The 20,125-nt window shown below is 44.1% G+C and overlaps 1 protein-coding gene across 3 annotated transcripts in view; it reads right to left on the reverse strand.

Moving 5' to 3' along the window:
• Positions 1 to 20,125, reverse strand: part of LOC311525190 (uncharacterized protein) — a 277,462-nt gene that overhangs the window by 239,327 nt on the left and 18,010 nt on the right. For 2 of the 3 annotated variants that reach the window (XR_014712714.1, XM_084637087.1), the window contains exons 2-4: positions 17,707 to 17,891; positions 15,357 to 15,462; positions 9,238 to 9,381 (exon numbers count right to left, since the gene is read on the reverse strand). The exons of the other annotated variant lie outside the window; for it this stretch is intronic. The gene's annotated coding sequence lies outside the window, so the exon portion shown is untranslated. The remainder of the gene's footprint in view (positions 1 to 9,237; positions 9,382 to 15,356; positions 15,463 to 17,706; positions 17,892 to 20,125) is intronic. 3 annotated transcript variants of the gene reach the window in all.

Below are 20,125 nucleotides of genomic sequence, written 5' to 3' on the forward strand. Positions count from 1 at the left end.
TAAGAGATAGGAAATAAAGAGAAGGGATAATGGAAAGAGGTTAATAGTGCGGTGGCCCAGGGATCAGTACAGTTTGCCGGTGCCAAATCCTAAGGTCCATACTCATGAACAGCTCACATTGAAATCCAGTGGTAACAATGGAAGTGAAATCAATGGAAGTATGTGTCTCAGAAAGCCTTAAATAAGGACTGAAGGGTTTGTCCCTCCTTTTATTGATGATCTGGAAGAGGAAGTGGATAGCAAAGTGGCTAAGTATGTGAATGGCACAAAAATACTGAGGTTAGTCAAGATCAGAAGGACGATAAGGAATTCCAGAAAGACCTAAAGAAACCTCAGTAACTGAGCAAAGTTTTGCCATCACAAGTTATGTTGGCATACAGCCACCAGAGTTAGTATATCGCTTGTGTGTATGCATGCTTGGCTGCTTGCATTGGTGCTGCATGTACTCACCCGGAGTGTTTGTGTTGATGTACAATGTTGTGCACCATGGGTAGGGATCCCAAAGAGCAACCCACCACTGTTCTATGCCCTATGTTTTGTAAGTTTTTGACAATGCTTAGTGGGGAAGAAGCGAGTCACTGAGGAGGGACTGGGAGCAAGGGGTCAACTTCCCATAATGCCATGTTCTCCATCTTGGAACATTATCTCTAGCTCTTAATTTTTGTGCCTGTTTTCAATTTCTCAGGAACCCACACTGGTCTTGTTGCCATCTGAGACCTCTGACAGAAGCATGGACCCTGCACAGCTCTTGAGCATTGCAAGCACGGGAAGCATGATCCTCCAGTATTTGCAGAGCCACAAGAGGTACTCTGGGGAACATGATGATTTCTTGGAGACCGTTTGCTGTGGGACATAGCGCGAACCAATTCAAGGTTGTTGGTAGTGTTCACAGAGCACCTGCAGACAGTGGTGCACTGCTTCTAGGCCCAAGAAACAAGCACTAACTGGTAGGGTCACATTGTAATGCAGGTTTGGGATGATAAGCAGTGGCTGCAGAACTTTCGGATGTGCAAGGCCACATTCCTGGATCTGTGTGCTAGGCTCACACCAGGACCGGATTTCCAATTAGGCACAGTAGGAAGGCTAGGGGTGCCGGCATTCTAAGGGCCTGGCTTGCCAAGTATGCAATTTTCTAGCCCAATTGGGTTAATTGTAGCTGTCAGTTGCCAGGGTTGGGGGGTTAGCAGTTGCGAGTTGCAGTATTTTGGGCTATTTTGGTGCCCTGCTGCCACTGGCCGCACGGCTCGGGAGTTCTCAGGAGGCAGGGAGACTCCTGAACTGCCCCACCTCCTGCCGAGAAGCCCTACACGCTGTTTTTCTCACATCCTCTCCCCTCCCCTTAGGTGACTTTTGCAGCATGTGCAGAATTCTTGTCCCAGGGAGGCAGAATTTTTTTTCTGCAGAAAATGTGCTGCAGTTCCGCCTTTTGCTCACCAGAGGCCGCTGTGGCGCAAGAACAGCCTGAGCTGGCTGGTCTGGCGGGCGGGGGGCAAACAGCTGGCAGGTGGGTGGCGAGTGCATTTTTTCCTCAAGTGAAAATTCACAGCAGCCTTCTTGGAGCCAGGTTAGGAGGCAGAGCGGGCCACACAGGGCTGCTGGGGGGGTCACAGAGCCACATGGGGAGGGGGCTCCAGGCAGGGCCACATGGGGATGCGTGTGGGGCGGAGGGCTCCAGGCAAGGCCACATGGGGAGGGAGGGGGGGCGCTGGAGATGCGGTGCCTAGGGGTGCGTAAGGTGTAAATCCAGCCCTGCTCACCCCAGACATCCAATGCAGGAACACCAGACTGAGAGCTGCATTGACAGTGAAGAAGCAAGTGACAGTCCCACTGTGGAAACTTGCAGTGACAGATTCCTACTGGTCAGTGGGAAATCATTTTGGAATTGGAAAATCCATTATGGAGGCCATTGTCAAGCAAGTGTGCTGTGCCATTAATCCTCTCCTGCTACGCAGGACTGTGACTCTTGGTAATGTGCAGGACATAGTGGATGGCTTTGCAGCTATGGGGTTTCCAAACTGCGGTGGAGTAATAGATGGCATGCACATCCCTATTTTGGCCCCAGAGCACTTTGCCACAGAGTACATCAACAGAAAGGGCTAATTTTCCATGGTTATGCAAGCACCATCCTTCTGTTAGTGAGTTTGCATCATATTGGACATTATTTTGTAGATAGCTTCTCTAACTGTATCACTTAGCTGTATTTGGTGTCTCCTCTTCCAAATGCACCATCTCAAGAAGCTTTACAAGTTTACAGAGATGAATAACACAGTTACATGATTAGGAGAGCAAAAGCAGAGGGAAGATCAGAGTTAGAGGCAAGGCAGAAGAAGATGGGAAGATGATGGGTGCCGGGCCCATTGCCAGCCAAGCAAAAACAAAGGAAGCAGCTCTGAAGAGCTGTGAGGAGGAAAAAGAAACCAATAGTTCTAGTGGAAGGTTTGAAAATCACAGCGTGCCCCATGACAAGAAACTTCCCTCACCAAGCTCAGTGCTGTGATTTCTGGAAAACTGTCCCAGAAGTTGGAGAGGAGAGGGTGTTTCCATTCAGAGTGGCAACATTGTAGAGGAGAGAGAGCAGGCTGTGCTTGGTGGTGGAGAGATAGGAAGAGGTGTACATACAAAGCATTGCAATAAAATACATCAGTTTATCCTATGGTAGTTACACTAACCAACCTTCTTTGTATTAAAAAGAGGCTCCTTGAAAACAGTAGGGGTTGGATTGGGCCCTTAGGCCATAGCTTTGTTTGTCTCTTGGGTGCATTCCTATTGTAGATATATTTTCTGTATTTTTTCAGGTTGATTTTGTGCTTAAGAGATACTGAAGTGCTCAGAAGTCACTCCATGGAAACTCAGGATGTGTCTATTTGTCATTCTGTCTGTAGCTCTCACTTTCCCTTTCTTGTGTTTTCTCTGATAAGAGACCCTGATGACTGAAATATAGATCAAAGTCCCAGCCTCAGGCTGGTCAAAAGAACACGGGGGAGGGAGGAAGAGAAGAAGCACTTTTTAAACAATGTCATGGAGCTTAAGGGATTCTCTTTCTTTTCTGCATCCGATGAAGTGAGCTGTAGCTCACGAAAGCTCATGCTCAAATAAATTGGTTAGTCTCTAAGGTGCCACAAGTACTCCTTTTCTTTTTGCGAATACAGACTAACACGGCTGTTACTCTGAAATCTTTCTTTTCTTGCATTTCTTTTTGAAGAGTGTATGTCTCATTTTGCATATTTTAAAAACTGGAAAAAAGGGAAAAGTGGAGTAGGGACTAAACTGAAAGGTAGGCAGAGTAATCTAACATTGTACTTTATTATAGTGTACACTGTGCCTACATCTATCATTGCCTTGCTCAGTTGTCTGCTTCATTACACTGCATGCCATATCTACATTTAGCTTTGATTACATGTTTGATTACACAGCACTCGAAAATGTTCTTTAGGAAAGAATCCTGCATTGGCAGGGAGATGGGCTGGCTGATCTAACAGGTGTTTCCAATCCATAGCTCCTAAGAGTCTATGAAATGGGCACATGTATACTTGGCTGATAAAAATCACTGTAGCTGTATTGACTTCAGTGGAACGTCTCCAGTTTATACCCACTGAGCATCACTGTGCTTGGTCTACTACTGGCCTTTGCTGTTCACTGGACTTCTTTCCTGGCAGCTGACTGTAACAGAAAATATATTTTGATTGTCTTATTTACAGTGGGCTGTGGCCACACAGGTTTTTTATTAAAGCGAGTGGGCCTGATTCTCTGCTGCTTTGCATCATGTGTAGCATTTACAGTTGTACACATGAATGCAAACCCAGTGAGTTGACATCAAATGCTACCAAGGTAGTGCTTGACACCAAGTTTGCACTCACTTGCAAATGTGTAAATGACGGTCAATGGGTAATTTGAGAAGACAAGGTCAGCGGGGTGATTTTATTGGACCAACTTCTGTTGGTGAGAGAGACAAGCTTTCCAGTTGACACAAAGCTCTTCTTCAGATCTATAAACAATAGTGAATACACCAGTGGGCAAAGCAGTGGAGAATAAGTCTGAGTAAATCCTGAATTAGATGGAACTGACAACATCTTGGTGAATACAACAAAAAGAATATGCACGCACAGTTTTGTGAGGAAAACCTACAGACTTTGTCCTCTGGTATTCACAGCCCCTTCTATTCACAAACATTCAGAGAACCAAACTGTTCACTGAAAACAAACATGTCAAAAGCACAAATGAGAATTTGCAAGTGTTCACAACAGAAGTGCTCCCATTGCTTTTAGAAAGCTTTGTGGGGTAAGGAGGGGAAGGAAGATATAAGGTTGCTGCAGAAGGACAAGAGGAAAAAATGTATAAGCAGCAACAACAAGGATGAGGAGGAGGAATTTCTGGGTCAGACATGTTATTTCATAGAGTATAATGGACCTGAAGGGACCATTGTGATCATCTAGTCTGACCTTCTGTATAACACAGGGCATAGGACTGCCCTGAATTAATTTCTGTTTGAACTACAGTATATGTCTTTGAAAAACATCCAATCTTGGCTTAAAAATTGCCAGTGATGGAGAAACCAGCACAACCCTTGGTAAACTGTTCATAGTTGTCCCCCAAGGGGGTTTTACACTTTCCTCTGAGTCCAGTGTAAGAGACAGTCTACTGGACTAGATGAACCATTGGTATGGAAATCCCTGTGCTCCTTTAAAAAAAAATCCTGTTCATGGCAAAGTTATTATTTAAATATAAAAAAGTGGGTTTTTATATAACTATACAAAAATATTTTAATCTCCACTTTTAGTTAACATTTGCATTAAGCAGCACTCCCCATGGGAAAGCAGTCCATTAGCATTGTCAGATGTACTAGGATGTAGTTACAAGCACTGCAGGTGTGTCATAACTTTTGGAAGGAGTACTCAGTCCAATTTTGGTCACCAATGTATAGAAGGGAGGTAGAGAAACTGGAAAGGATCCAGTGGCAAGTGACAAAGATGATCAAAGGGATGGAATGCCAGCCATATGAGCAAAGGCTGAAGGAACTAGGTATGTTTAGTTTGGAAGAGGGGGTTTAAGGTGGGGACAGGATAGCGGTCTTCAAATATTTGACAGGCTGCCATAAAAAAGATGGAGAAAAGTTCTTCTCTCTTGCCACAGGACAAGAGGTGGTGGGTTCGAACTACAGCAAAGCAGATTTAGATTAAATCTCAGGAAAAACTTCCTAACTGTAAGAACAGTAGGATAATGGAGCTGACTGGCTAGGGAGGTTGTGGAAGCTTCTTCACTGCTGGTTTTCAAAAGGAGGCTGGATAGCCATCTGTCTTGGATGACCTAGACACAACAAAGCCTGCATCTTGGCAGGGGTTTAGACTAGATGACCCTTGTAGTCCCTTCTAATTCTATGGTTCTATGATTCTGATGGAGGATGTTTGTCCTACCAGCCATACAGCTGCCCTGAAGGTACTACCAAGCTTTTCCTCTTTCAGACATGGCAGAGAGCTGTTGAGGGCAGGTCGGGGCAGAGATGGGAAGTAGTGTGTTCAGGGTGCAGAGAGTGGCGGGGCAGAGCACACAGTGGTCTGCTGATCCTGAACCAGCACAAAGGTCCCTATGAGCCAGCTGAAAAAGAGCTCTCATAAGCACCAAAGTTTGTCTCTCTCACCAACAGAAGTTGGTTCAATAAAACATGTCACCTCAGCCACCTTGTCTAGCTGCAGCCAGTGTCAAGCTGCCAAAGCCTCTGAAGCAGCCCAGGATTTGGGAAGCAGAAAGGCAGCTTCCTCACCCTCCACTCTCTCCTCCTCTATGCAGGATGTCCACATGGGACTCAGCAGAGAACCCAGCCCTGTAACTATTTGGGTAGCTTTTCTGGGCTAGAAGGGATTAGCATTAGCAGCAAATGTTAAATGGTCTGATTGAGTAATCAGATGCATAAATGACTTGCCCTTCTATTGAATGGGCAGTAAGCCAGACTGATATTTTAGGTTTCAGAGTAACAGCCGTGTTAGTCTGTATTCGCAAAAAGAAAAGGAGTACTTGTGGCACCTTAGAGACTAACCAATTTATTTGAGCATGAGCTTTCGTGAGCTACAGCTCACTTCATCAGATGATTTTTTAAGTAGTCAATTAAACCCCCATTTGTTCAAGCCTTTCCACCCAGAAAGAATAACAGAAAGAAGGTTCCCAAACTACTTTCTCCCTCTCTCTCTGACTTAGAAGTGCAATCAACCCTTTCTAAATATGCATTAGCCAACCAATTAAGGCTTGGTAAAATGATAACAAAGGGAGGATCAAAGAACCATGCTTAAAAATTGAAATCTCAGTTTGTTCTCATGCCTCATAGTCCAAGCCACTTCCCTACATTCTTTAATTTATTTTTAAATCTGGATTTCACAGATCTCAGTAAAATCCTAACCTCTTCCTCCGCCTCCAAAAATAAATAAATAAAATAATAGTAAAAGACTAAAGCAAAGTCTGGGCAAAAAGTTAGTGTTAAATTCATCCCTGGAACAACTCTGAAGGGGTTCCACTAGAGGTGAGTTTGCCTTTTAGTCTTCTTTGAAGCAGAAGAGTTATGGAATGAACAAAAACAGAAAGAGAGAGAGTTAAAACTGGGACATTTCAAAGGGGAGTGAGATCTAAGCACCATGGGCCAGATTCCACTCCGTTTCATCTGGAGAGACCTGGGTGATGTCAGAGGGGTGGCACGGAGGCAGCTGAGGTCAGAATTTGGCCTTTTATCTCTAGGAAATATGGAACTAATGCTGGCAATGAGACAATCAGCTTCTGTTACAATGGAATTCAATTGTCTAATGAGAGAGTTCCATGCACAAAGGAAACAGGAATCTCCTTTAGGGCCTTATCTCTGAGGTGCCTCCTGAGATGTGCTCAGCAGGCCCCACTTGGTCTAGTTCCTAAAATAGTAATTAGTTACCAGGAGTGTGCAGTGGCCCTGGAGCCCTTTGGAGTCTGCAAAGATTTGGTTCTGTTTTCCCTTCAATCTATTTTCTTAGTGATTTAGGGTGTGAGCTGAAGCCAGTTGAAGTCACTAAGAGTCTTCCATTGACTGAAAGGGGTTTTGGATCAGGCATTATTTCACAAGGAGGGTGGTGAAGCACTAGAATGCGTTACCTAGGCAGGTGGTGGAATCTCCATCCTTAGAGGTTTTTAAGGCCTAGCTTGACAAAGCCCTGGCTAGGATAATTTAGTTGGTGTTGGTCCTGCTTTGAGCAGGAGTTTGGACTAGATGACCTCCTGAGGTCTCTCAACCCTAATCTTCTATGATTCTATGATTAAGAGAATATCCAATAACCCACAAAACTTTTGCCTGGACAGGAGAGATCAGTCCCACCTCCTGACTTCACATAATTCTGCATCAGGCTTCTTCACCTCTGAGGGCCGGTCTACACTTAAAACGCTGCATTGGCGCAGCTGCACCACTACGAGAAGTGGCAGCTATGGTGGTAAGAGAAGCCCTTCCACTGACATAATGCTGTCTACAGTGGAGCATAGGTCAGTATAACTACAGGGGGTGTGGATTTTTCACACCCCTGAGCAACGTTGTTATACCAAAGTGGTTCCATAGCTGGCCTGAGCTACACTTGTGGTTCTTGCTTCCATTTGTTCAGCTTATTCCCATGGGTTCCTGGAACCTTGCTTTGTTGCAGACACAATTTACAGATTCTAGAAGTCAACAAAGCACTATGATATGGATTAAACACAATTAAATATTCTTTTCTAAACAAAAATAGCAATCAAATTGTCAGATGATATTCTGTGTTTGATGGTTATCTGTGTGTTGTCATGTGCAAATTCAAGATCTGTCCCTACAGGCTTCCATAGTACCAGAGCCTGAAGCAGTTCAGATGCCAGAAATGGAGAACGTTATGCTGGAATAAGCCTACAGCACCTTAGATTTGCTGTCTTGTGGCTCACACTGGAATAAGAGACAGTTCTGAGAGCAAAGGCAATTGGAAATTGAACGATCTGTCTCCACTGCCTTTTCCTTTGCTTGTGATAGTCTGTAAGGTATGAAGTTGCATCTCCTCTTCTAATTTTTTGCATTTTATAACCTTGCAGATTTAATATTCCCTTTAGTCTAGTGTTTAAATTCCATCAGTAACTCAGACAAATCTTTCTTCTGCTCTATCAATAAATGTGATGCTTATATTTTACTGACCAGAGGAGACTGTAGTTCAGCCATATAACCTAGATGTTTTCATTGATCAATTTCTTCACTGGCTTTCTGAGCCAGGTATTCTATTTTCATTAGCCTCCTTGTGACATTGCATGGCTTTGATGCATTGCCCAGAGGTGGCTGCCGTTGGGCCAGGTCCCGAACTGTTGTCTATCTGCACAGCCTCATTGATTTCAATGGAGCTTTACTCCTCTGGTCCTCTAGCTGCCGTGCTGCTGGTGGACATGCTACTGAAAAAAAGAATTCTTCTGCAACCATGAAGCAACGAGAACTTTATGTAAAGATACAACTGTGGTGAAACAAACATAAAATCTTTCTGTCACACGCCCAAAATTTATATTTTCGGGAAGGGGGAAAAGATGCTTTTAAAGAATTTGTTTTCATGTGAAACATTCTCCGCTGTTCTAATGTGTAACCTTTCTCCTGCTTATAGCAGTAACACAAAGGGGCATATGTTGGTAAAGACTTTTCCGCAAAACTTCCTTTGACTTCAGTGAAAGATCCACATGCCCCCAAAATAGAAACCATTTTATTGCCAGATGTTTTGCAAGCTGCTCAGGAACATCAAATAAAAGGCAATGAAGACACCGCCGTAGTGATCTATATAGCCTACGTAGAGTCAGGATATTTGTTTTAGCTTTATAAAGTATACAGTAGGGAAGCCCGGTGTATGTGGAAACAAAGTGGAACTAAGTCAGTTTTTTTAAAAGGAATAAACAGAACTCTCTTAGTCAAGAAAGGACTGAATAAATAGATAGGTGCTGCAGCATGCTATAAAGCTCAACAAACATCCATCCTGTTGGATGAATAGGGGTAATACATTTTGGATTTGAAGACCTATACATGGCTTCTGGCCCCGCCAGGGTTCAAAACATCAGACCATTGATATATGTGTGTCCCACATGGTCTCATATGCCAAGGTGGTGGCCATCACACAAGGACAGTGAAGATTTCAACTGGCAGCTGGGGACAGGGAAGGCTGGCAGAAGAAGTAGGTTGTTATGTGAAGGGGGAACTGGGAAGAAATTTCATTGTAATTTAAAAGGTCTGTACTTTTGGCAAGTTACCTTTTTGTTGTTGTTGTTGTCTATCTTGTCTTTATGCCAGTAAATTTGCTGGGGCAGGGAGAATCTTCAATTCTATGTATGTGCAGCGCCTAGCACAATCACTTAGCACAAGGAGGCCCCACTTCAGCTTGGGCCCTTCAGGCACTAGCAAAACACAAATAAATAAACAAATATATCATCATCACCTCTGTATGAGTCACATATGTGCCATTTTAGATGACTGATTCTTCCTATTTCACACAAAGGAGAGTGGGTTTGTGGGGGGTGGGGGTGAGAAAACCTGGATTTGTGCTGGAAATGGCCCAACTTGATTATCATACACATTGTAAGGAGAGTGATCACTTTAGATAAGCTATTACCAGCAGGAGAGTGGGGTGGGGGGAGGTATTTTTTCATGCTTTGTGTGTATATAAAAAGATCTTCTACGCTTTCCACAGTATGCATCCGATGAAGTGAGCTGTAGCTCACGAAAGCTTATGCTCAAATAAATTGGTTAGTCTCTAAGGTGCCACAAGTACTTCTCTTCTTTTTGCGAATACAGACTAACACGGCTGTTACTCTGATACCTAGCCATTGTGGCCATCCCTGGCTCCTTCTCTCCTGTGTCCAGAGATCACAAGGATTCCAGTTGTGTCCTTCTGCTGTGCAGGGGCAAAAGGTTGGGGGAGGAAGAGTGGGCTTCAGGGGTACCATTTCAGATGGGGACGGGCGCAACTTTAACCTTGAATCCAGGGGCTACTTAAGCACCTGACAACTCTCTTTTTTTTTCCATAGGTGTAGTTTGACATCTATGTTCAGAGGGGCAGGACCCAGTGGGGCTCAGGCCAGCTCCAAATGGCGGGGCCTGGGAAGGGAGCACCACTCCACCCCCTGACTCACTCAACAGGCTACCCAGCCTCCCTCGATTGGGGTGGGGTGCAAAAGTATATCTCAAATGGGGGGAGCTCAGCTCAAAAAGTTTGAAAACTGCTCAGCGTGCAGGCAGGGGAAGCTAGAGGCTGTGTGCATTGAGAGGTGCAGGGAGGCATGCAGGGAAGGGATAGCTCAGGATGCAGGCAGGGGGTAGCTAGGGGCTGTGTGCAGAAAGGCAGGTAGCTCAGGGTGCAGGGAGTAATTTCAAAATATGACCCCCAGTGCACCCTAAAGCCTCAAAAAGCAGAACACAAATAAAAAGAACACCAAATCTACTATTTTTACATAAGCTCATGATTTTTGAACATTTGGGTTGGCAGCACTAGGAGGGGCTATGTCTGAGGGGGTGGTGCTGCTGCGGGGCCAGGCCCTGTGCTCAGTCCCTAGTTGGCACAGTGGGGGCAGCGCTGTTCCTTATGGCTGTATGCATGCTGGGCTAGGCTGGGCCAGACCAGGCCAGGCTAGGCCACCTGATACAGTCACCATGGCCACCAGCACCCAGTGATTCATAGGCACTGAAGATTACACCGTCCTGTGCCTGGAGGGAGCAGCAGCCGTTACCCAGCCGACGTGGGGAAACTGATCTGAACCCACAGAGCGCCTCGCGTTGCCGCTTACCCCAGGGCACTCTTTCTGTCCCAAGCCCCATGGGGGGGGGGGCGGGCACAGGCCTGGGGCAGGGCCTAATGGAAGACGGAAACCTGGGCACCTCTCCCCACATATCGCCTCTGCAATATATCCAGTTGGGGGGCAATTTTCCTCATTCCCCCAATCTCCACCCATGCAAGGGGAGGCCAGTGCCCCCCCTCCCTAAATGGTGACCCTGGTGGGCTTCTTGTGTCCTTTCTCCTTCCCGCCCCTTGTGCCCCCCTAGAGTTGTAGGACACAAACTGACCCTTGGATTTTTACTCTCTTTATGGCAGAGACTCCATCTTTATTTGTTTTGTAAAGGGTCATGCACATGTGTGGTGCATCATAAGTCATAAATAACAATAGTAATGTGCCTGCTTTCCTCTAATTAATAATGTGTCCCTGGAGATTCCCCTTTTGGTGATCCATAGAGCATGGCACGTGCAGATTAGGGTTTCCATCACTTGGATTGTCAGTATGATTGCATCTACTAAATACAGCCACTGCATATAGTGAAATATGCTCAGCTGGAATGTAGCTAGTGAATGGCTGACAGTGACTTGGGAAATGAGGAGTTACAGCTTTCACAATTCTGCTCCAGAGCCTACAGTCTTCCTTTCTCAGAGTAGAAAATATTGATTAAGGCTGGCAAAGGGGAGTACAGTAGCACCCTGCCCAGCAATACAAGAAACTCAGATCTAATTCTTAGAATCTTTTCTCTTTATCCATGTGGGGAAAATGTCCATTTTAGCTGTTCCTTAGATTGTCAGCTCTCTAGGGCAAGGATCATATGTTTGTATAGAGCTTGGTTGGGGTGTCTAGACATCTTCTCCACATAAATGATGAATAATAATTAGTCGCAGGTTCAAAATGTTGCCACTACTCTTGCTGACTGTCCCTCGAGAGTCCTAGACTCTAAAGATCAAATTGTCCTGACACTGACACCAGTACAACCTCACTGAAGTTCATGGTGTTGAACTAGTGTAACTAACAGGAAAATGTGTCCATATGTCATTTGCTAATGAAACCAACAGTATCATCAATCACATGGCTGGTTGGTCTCTGAGAAGGTTGTGCAGATATGCTTGCTACCAGTAGCTTATTGTTGCTCTCTTCAATTTCCTTTGTTCAGTGCAGGCACCTACTTTAAAAGTCATTTTATTGTATACAGAGCTGGTTGAAGGAATGATTGCAGATAAATTATCCAACAGATTTAGCCAGTGTGGACACAGCAACTGAGTGCTATTTCACAATGTAGCTACTCTCACTCAAGCCTGGCTAACTTAAGAGGAGTAACGCAAGCATAGATAACCTGAGTTAACTCTGCGTGAAGACACATCCTTGGTATTATTTCCGCTACTCTATTTTATAAATAAAACTTCTTAAACAGGAGTCTAAGAAACAGTGAATATTATTATTCATGCAAGAATATTATTAGTTGCATGTGAATATGGGTATTTGGGTCAAGAACAATCATTCACCAAACATTTATGTGGACAAATATCTGTTCGTACAAATGTTCAGAAATAATGAATAAAAAGTATAAATGATGACAGAACAAGGAGCAGTGGTCTCAAGTTGCAGTGGGGGAGGTCTAGGTTGGATATTAGGAAACACTATTTCACTAGGAAGATGGTGAAGCACTGGAATGGGTTACCTAGGGAGGTGGTGGAATCTCCATCCTTAAAGGTTTTTAAGGCCCAGCTTGACAAAGCCCTGCCTGGGATGATTTAATTGGTGTTGGTCCTGCTTTGAGCAGGGGATTGGACTAGATCAGTGGTTCTCAAAGCCAGTCTGCTGCTTGTTCAGGGAAAGCCCCTGGCGCTCCGGACTGGTTTGTTTACCTGCCACGTCCACAGGTTCAACTGATCGCAGCTTCCACTGGCCGCAGTTCTCCGCTCCAGGCCAATGGGGGCTGCGGAAAGCGGCGTGGGCCAAGGGACATGCTGGCCACTCTTACCGCAGCCCCCGTTGGCCTGGAGCGGTGAACCTCGGCCAGTGGGAGTTGCGATCGGCCGAACCTGCAGATGTGGCAGGTAAACAAATGGGTCCGGTGTGTCAGGGGCTTTCCCCAAACAAGCGGCAGACCGGCTTTGAAAACCACTGGACTAGATGACCTCCTGAGGTGCCTTCCAACCCTGATATTCTAGGATTCTATGAAGTCGAAGTGAACCAGCTGCATGAAATTCAGATGAATGCTGTATTCTCTTAATGCTAATCTACTAGAACATATGCATGACCTTTGCTGTTTTAAAGTTTGGGGATAGTGGAGGTGGAATCCTGGCCCCATTGAAGTCGATGCAAATTTAGACATTGACTCCAGTAGGCCCAAGATTTCATCCTGATTGCCTAAGAGGGCAAATGGATTTTTTTGGTACAAAAAAAATTTTGGCATCAAACTGAAAATGACATTTTTCAAAATTTTCAGTGAATTGAGAAGTAAAAAAAAATAAGTCATTTTGGGTTGAATTAAATGTTTTGTTTAGATTATGAACATTTTTATCATTTGGATTTTTAAAAATAATTTTGAAGGAAATTTCAAAACAAAGTCATTTTAAATTGAAAAAGTAAAATGTTTTCAAAATGAAACGTTTGACTTTTTGGAATTTTTTTTGGAGGGAAGGTTTCACACAAACCATTTGGCAAAGTTGACACAAATTCATGAAATGCTTCCGTGTTGACAAATCTGCATTTTTTGTCAAAAGTAAGTTTCAGCTGAAAAATTTCACTCAGCTCCAGTGCCTAGTTATGTATCAATTTTGGTCCTCAGCTGGACCTTTCCCTGTGGACAGATTACCCCATAGCTGCCGACTGCCAGGTTTCTTGCATCTTCTTTTGAAGCATCTGTTATTGGACTAGATCCAATATGACAATCCTTGCGTCTCTACTTATGAAACTTAAATAAGATGTCTGCTTTATAAAGGTACTGAGCATTTTCCTTTGGGGAAAAGAACAATCTGGGGATTCAAACATGAATAAGTTTTGCAAAGCTAAAAAAAGATTTGCAGAAGTTCATAAAACCTGGAGCTCCAAAGGGTTCATCCAACTGTAGAATCAGTCCTGAATGGCAGCAATTTTGACAATGATGGGTTTAGGGGAAAAAAATTGATAGTATGAACACTAACTAATTTGCAAATGGTAATTGGTGTCATCACTCACTTCTGGCTGACACTCTGCTCTTTAGCAAAGGCAGCTTTGTTTGTCACTTTCTCAATCTCTAGGACTGTCTCTGGAGCAGTAATCTTTTGTTTGTGTGGATTTATGAGTGATATTAATGAGAAGAAGCAAAAAGACATCAGCACTGTCATTCCTAGGCCAGAGCTTTAAATTCGCCTCTCAAAATGTTGTGCAAAAAGCAAAGGCAAGATTCTCAGGTGGCGTAAATCATTGAAGCACTTTTGAAGTAATTGAATCTATATCAATTTATATCAGCTTCTCTGGATCAGTATGATTTTTTTAAGTATTTGGTACCTCCTAACTACATCTCACAAAGTTTCCAAGGAAAACAGAGTTATTAGTTTTCCTGTTGCTATAGCAGGTCTTTAAACTGTTTAAGATTGGGTTTTAGCAATGGGGTTTCCAGTGTTTTAATGGGAACCTGCTAAAGCCCAAAACAGCATAGGGACCATATGTGGTGATTCCCAGGGTTGTGAGGCACTTTGTGACCACCTGCCCTTAGCGTGAGGAAGTCTCAACTGTACCTGCTGTGGATCAGATCCCTGACTCCACAAGCCTCTGTCAACGCAAGCACGGACTGCCAGGCCTCGCTCTCTCTGTACAGATTAGTGATAGGCACACACCAACCCCCAAGCACTCAGAGTGCTCCCTGCATTGTTCAGCCCTGGGTCCACTGACAACTCACAGCTAATTCCCAAGAGATAATACGCACCTGCTTACTAGTCTCCCCTCACTCTGCTTAACGCACAGCACTTGGATGGATTGACAGTGAAAACGAGAATAAGGTTACTATCAAAGCACAGTGATTCAAATGATAATGTGTAAGAATATTGGAAACCAATGGTTACATTGGAAACAAACTCATAACACACTTGCTAGATCCTACACTTAATTCACAAAACGTTTCCGTTATCTCCTACAGTATAGTATACCATCCCCCAAATCCTTTTCTCAGCATTTTCAACTAGGATGGCTGAGATCCTCCTTTCTTAAGAGCAAACCTCCTGTCAGCTTGTCTTTACAGATTGAAAGATCCACGGTATAGCTCCACATCTCCAGTTATACCTCTAAAAGAGGTACGTTATTAGACATAAAAGGGATATCCCTGGATGTTTTTGTTTTTTCCTGCAGACCTCACAATTTCATGAGCATTTAACTCCATATGCAAAAAGACCTCCATTATAAGACACACAATGATCAATCTGGAAGCTATGGGTGTCTCCCACCTCCTGTCTGGAGAAGTTTGTCTCAATGAATTCTGCCTCTGAATGCCCTGCATTTATTATAAGGCCTGGAGAACAGAATTTTCAGTACACATACATAACTCCTTGCACATTATCTGCCCATGCATTTGTAATGATGACGACAAGTATGACACAGGTTTTCAGTAGAGACCTTACCTGGCCCCTTTTGGTGAATCCAGAGAATCTCTGTAACCCTATGCACCTCTGTGCCCGCACCAGGCAGCATCAAGAGGTCCTTGGGTCACACCATTGCCTCAGTTTCCTGAAAAACAAACTCCTAATCATAGAATCATAGGACTGGAAGGGACCTCGAGAGGTCATCTAGTCCATTCCCTGCACTTGTAGCAGGACTAAGTATTGTCTAGACCATCCCTGACAAGTATTTGTCTAACCTGCTCTTAAAAATCTCCAATGATGGAGATTCCACAACCTCCGTAGGCAATGTATTCCAGTGCTTAACCACCCTGACAGTTAGGACGTTTTGTCCTAATCGCCCACCTAAACCTCCCTTGCTGCAATTTAAGCTCATTGCTTCTTGTCCTATCCTCAGAGGTTAAGAAAAACCAATTTTATTCCTCGTTCTTGTAACAACCATTTATGTACTTGAAAACTGTTATGTCCCCTCTCAGTCTTCTCTTCTCCAGACTAAGCAAACCCAATTATTTCAATCTTCCCTCATAGGCCATGTTTTCTAAACCTTTAATCATTTTTGTCGCTCTTCTCTTGACTCTCCAATTTGTCCACATCCTTCCTGAAATGTGGTGCCCAGAACTGGACACAATACTCCAGCTGAGGCCTAATCAGTGTGGAATAATTACTTCTTGTGTCTTGATTACAACACTCCTGCTAATACTCCCAGAAGGATGTTCACTTTTTTTGCAACAGCATTACGCTGTCGACTCATATTTAGCTTGTGGTCCACTATGACCCCCAGATCCCTTTCCACAGTACCCCTTCCTAGGCAGTCATTTCCCATTTTGTATGTGTGCAACTGATTGTTCCTTCCAAAATGGAGTACTTTGCATTTGTCCTTATTGCATTTCATCCTATTTACTTCAGATCATTTCTCCAGTTTGCCCAGATCATTTTGAATTTTAATCCTATCCTCCAAAGCACTTGCAACCCCTCCCAGCTTGGTATCGTCCGCAAACTTTGTAAGTGTACTCTCTATACCATTATCTAAATCATTGAAGAAGATATTGAATAGAACCGGACCCAGAACTTATCCCTGCAGGACCCCACTGTTATGCCCTTCCAGCATGACTGTAAACCACTGATAACTACTCTCTGGGAATGGTTTTCCAACCAGTTTTTTCCCCCACCTTATAGTAGCTCCATCTAGGATACATTCCCCTAGTTTGTTTAAGAGACAGTCATGGGAGACAGTATCAAAAGCTTTACTAAAGACAAGATGTACCACGTCTACCACTTCCCCCCATCCACAAGGCTTATTACCCTCTCAAAGAAAGCTATCAGGTTGGTTTGACACAATTCGTTTTTGCCAAATCCATGCTGACTGTTACTTATCACCTTATTATCTTCTAGATGTTTGCAAATTGATTGCTTAATTATTTGCTCCAATATCTTTCCAGGTAGAAGTTAAGATGACTGGTCTGTAATTCCCTAGGTTGTCCTTATTCCCCTTTGTATAGATTGGCACTATATTTGCTCTTTTCCAGTCTTCTGGAATCTCTCCCGTCTTCCATGACTCTTCAAAGATAATCTCTAATGGCTCAGATATTTCCTCAGTCAGCTCCTTGAGTATGCTAGGATGCATTTAATCAGGCCCTGGTGACTTGAAGGCATCTAATTTGTCCAAGTAATTTTTAACTTGTTCTTTCCCTATTTTAGCCTCTTCTGATCCTCTCTCATTTTCACTGGCATTCGCTCTGTTAGACATCCAATCACCATGAACCTTCTTGGTGAAAACCAAAACAAAGAAGTCATTAAGCCCCTCTGCCATTTCTACATTTTCTGTTATTATTTCCCACCCCCCAGCCCATTGAGTAACAGGCCTACCCTGTCCTTGGTCTTCCTCTTGCTTCTAATGTATTTGTAGAATGCTTTCTTGTTACCTTTTATGTCTCTAGCTAGTTTGATCTCGTTTTGTGTCTTGGCCTTTCTAATTTTGTCCCTACTTACTTGTATTATATGTTGCACCCTTGGCAGTAAAGTCTGAACAAGTTCCATTTCGCAAGGAACATCTTTGCTGCTGTATTTTCTTTCCAACCCAAAGTTATCTCTTCAGTTGGAACTAAAAACCACACAGGCCACATGCTGTACTCCACTATGCAGAGAAGCAGCATAGCGAAAGGCAGAGGAAAGAGCAGCACACCTGGGGGAGAGAGCCACATTCTCTTCTCCAGTTCTAGGAGGGCCCCTCTGGAATCTGTAGCCACAGTGGGTTGGGAAAAGGAGAAGCCATCCACTATTTGTGACAGGCTGTGCTGTGGCTTGGATGGATGTCCATGTGGAAGTGTTTCTGGGAGGTACTGCTCCTGCTTACCTACTACAAACGCATAATCCTTTCCGCCTTGCCCTGGTCTCGAACTGGGTGCTGGTATGGAGCGTAGCAGCTGCCAGTGGAACATTGCACAGAAGCACTGCTCCATAAGGAAGGTCCAGTTGTGTTCTCAGTTACACAGGTGTAGCTTCCATTGACTCACGTAACCAAGGGCAGAACCAAAGGACCTAAAAAGAGATTAATGCATTTGTCAGAAATGTTCACACACTAGAAATGACCTCAGGGTTGCAACTAAACTGGGAAAATTTCAGTTTGAGAAATGTATGTGCAACTGGGAAAAGGGGGTACCGTGATGGTTCTTCGGATATCCAGGACTGCGAATCACTGCCTCAGTGAGAAAGAGACCTGCTTGTGCTTAACTGGGTGTCAGAGCCCTGACTCTAGCAGCCTGCTAGCCACCCAAATAATCTCCTCTGCACTAAGTCAGCCCTCAGTTTACCTTGCAGGTTTACAAGAGGTGCACCCTAGCCCCCAAGCTCCTCTGAAATTGCCCCCTGTAGTATACAGCCCCTATCACTGGACACTCACAGAAATTACCAGGTAAGCTGTCCACAAAAGGAACAGTGTAAACACACCAGTTTGTTTGATTCAACTACGGATCAGCTCCAATATAACATCACAGCACTGAGATATTATATAATGAGAATAGTCATAAGTTTATTATCAAAGGTTAAGATTTGAGAGATTGGAAGGATAACAAGGAGAAACACAAATGGTTACATATAAAACAAAAAGTGCAACATACATCGTAGAACCTAAACTTAACATTAACAGGCTAATTCCTCATCTAAAGTAGCTCATCTCACCCAGAGCAAGCTCCCAGCATTTTCAACCAATATGGATAGGATCCTCCTTTTGTGCAAAAAGTGCAGTCCTTTTGGCTTCCTCAGTGAAGGATAAAGATGTGTCCTTTTGCCTTCTTCTAACATCCCTAAAGTTCATTGTTTTGTCCCCAAAGTCAGCCCCCCCCCCCAGTTTATTAACTGGGGTGCTAGTGTCCATGTTGCCTTCACATCCTCATGCTGATGCCATATGTAGACAGACATCCATTGTGTTGGCTTACAATGCTTATTTTACATGTGAACCAAGGTGGACAGGTGAATATACATCCCCTTTGTCTGGTCAAAACCTGCTTGACAACACTGCTTTAAACATATTTTCCAATATATACACAGCTCCTTAAATATCATCCATACATGCATCTTCCAATGGTTATCTCCAAGCTCATAAAACAGATCAGAGAGGAGAAAGAAAGGCAGGCACCAGTGAGTTTTGGGAAACCCAACCATCTGAGCCAGCCAGCACAGCACTCCTGCGAACAGCCAGTGTACTGATGGTGAGCATCAGAGAGGAACTTGCCCAACAAGTGCAGGTCCTGATGGAACAGATGGCTGAGCTATGAAGTACCTTTGATTGAACTAAGCCTTCCAGGCATAAAGAGCCTCTGGCTGCGGTGATAGAAAAGTCAGTGGTTAGAGGCACCATCCCACCAGATTTGAGGGGGAAAGGACAATCCTTCTGCTACCCCTATGGCCAGTATGGACATGCTGCTGCCAAGTGTCATAATGAAGAAAATCCTTCCTTAGTGTATCAAAAGCTGAGGACCGGTTGGGAGGAGCTGAGGAACAGCCAAAGGGGCTTGGGAAGGAGCCCTCCCATGCCTGCAGGACTTGAAGAATCCTGCCAGGATTGATAGGCCTCGAGCAGAGGTCACAGTGAAGATCGAAGAGACAGAATGCAAAGCAATGCTCAAGTGACTATTATATTTCAGTCCTTCTACCCACAGATGCTTAAGCACCTGCCTACACAACCACTGATGGGACGTGACCTGTGTGGGTGCAGAATAAATGAATACTCCGACTAAGGGAATGTCATAGTGCATCTGGAATTTCCAGAGGAGGTTGCTGAGGTGAGAGAAGAAGTGGACACTGAAGCATTAGTATGCCCAGACCTTAAAGGAGTCTCTGATGTGTCTGTGCTGATAAGGACCAATTCCATTCTCTTCAGGGTATTCTTTGATTACTACAGACAACGAACAGGGAACCAATATCCTAACACCCTTTGCCTCATACAGTTTGTGCTGAAGCTTAAAGAAAATTTGAGAACACTACAAAGGAGATGTCTGAGTTACCAATGGGAGCATCAAGGTACATGGTCACGTCCCCATTAGTAGTGCCTACAATGACACTATAGGTCTGAGTACCCTACCAATAGGAACCCTAACCCTAGGGCAAGGAGCCCTACACATATGAAGGTTTAAACTAGTGTAAATGATGGAGTATCTGTAATGTGAAGTCTTTAAATCATGATCTGAGGACTTCTAACTTCTGGCTGAATTACTGAAGTGTGTGGGTGAGGTTCTGTTACCTGCAATGTGCAGGAGTCAGACTAGATTATCACA

The sequence above is a fragment of the Lepidochelys olivacea genome, assembly GCF_965140295.1.
Source record: "Lepidochelys olivacea isolate rLepOli2 genome assembly, chromosome: 1".
Taxonomy (NCBI): Eukaryota; Metazoa; Chordata; order Testudines; family Cheloniidae; genus Lepidochelys; species Lepidochelys olivacea.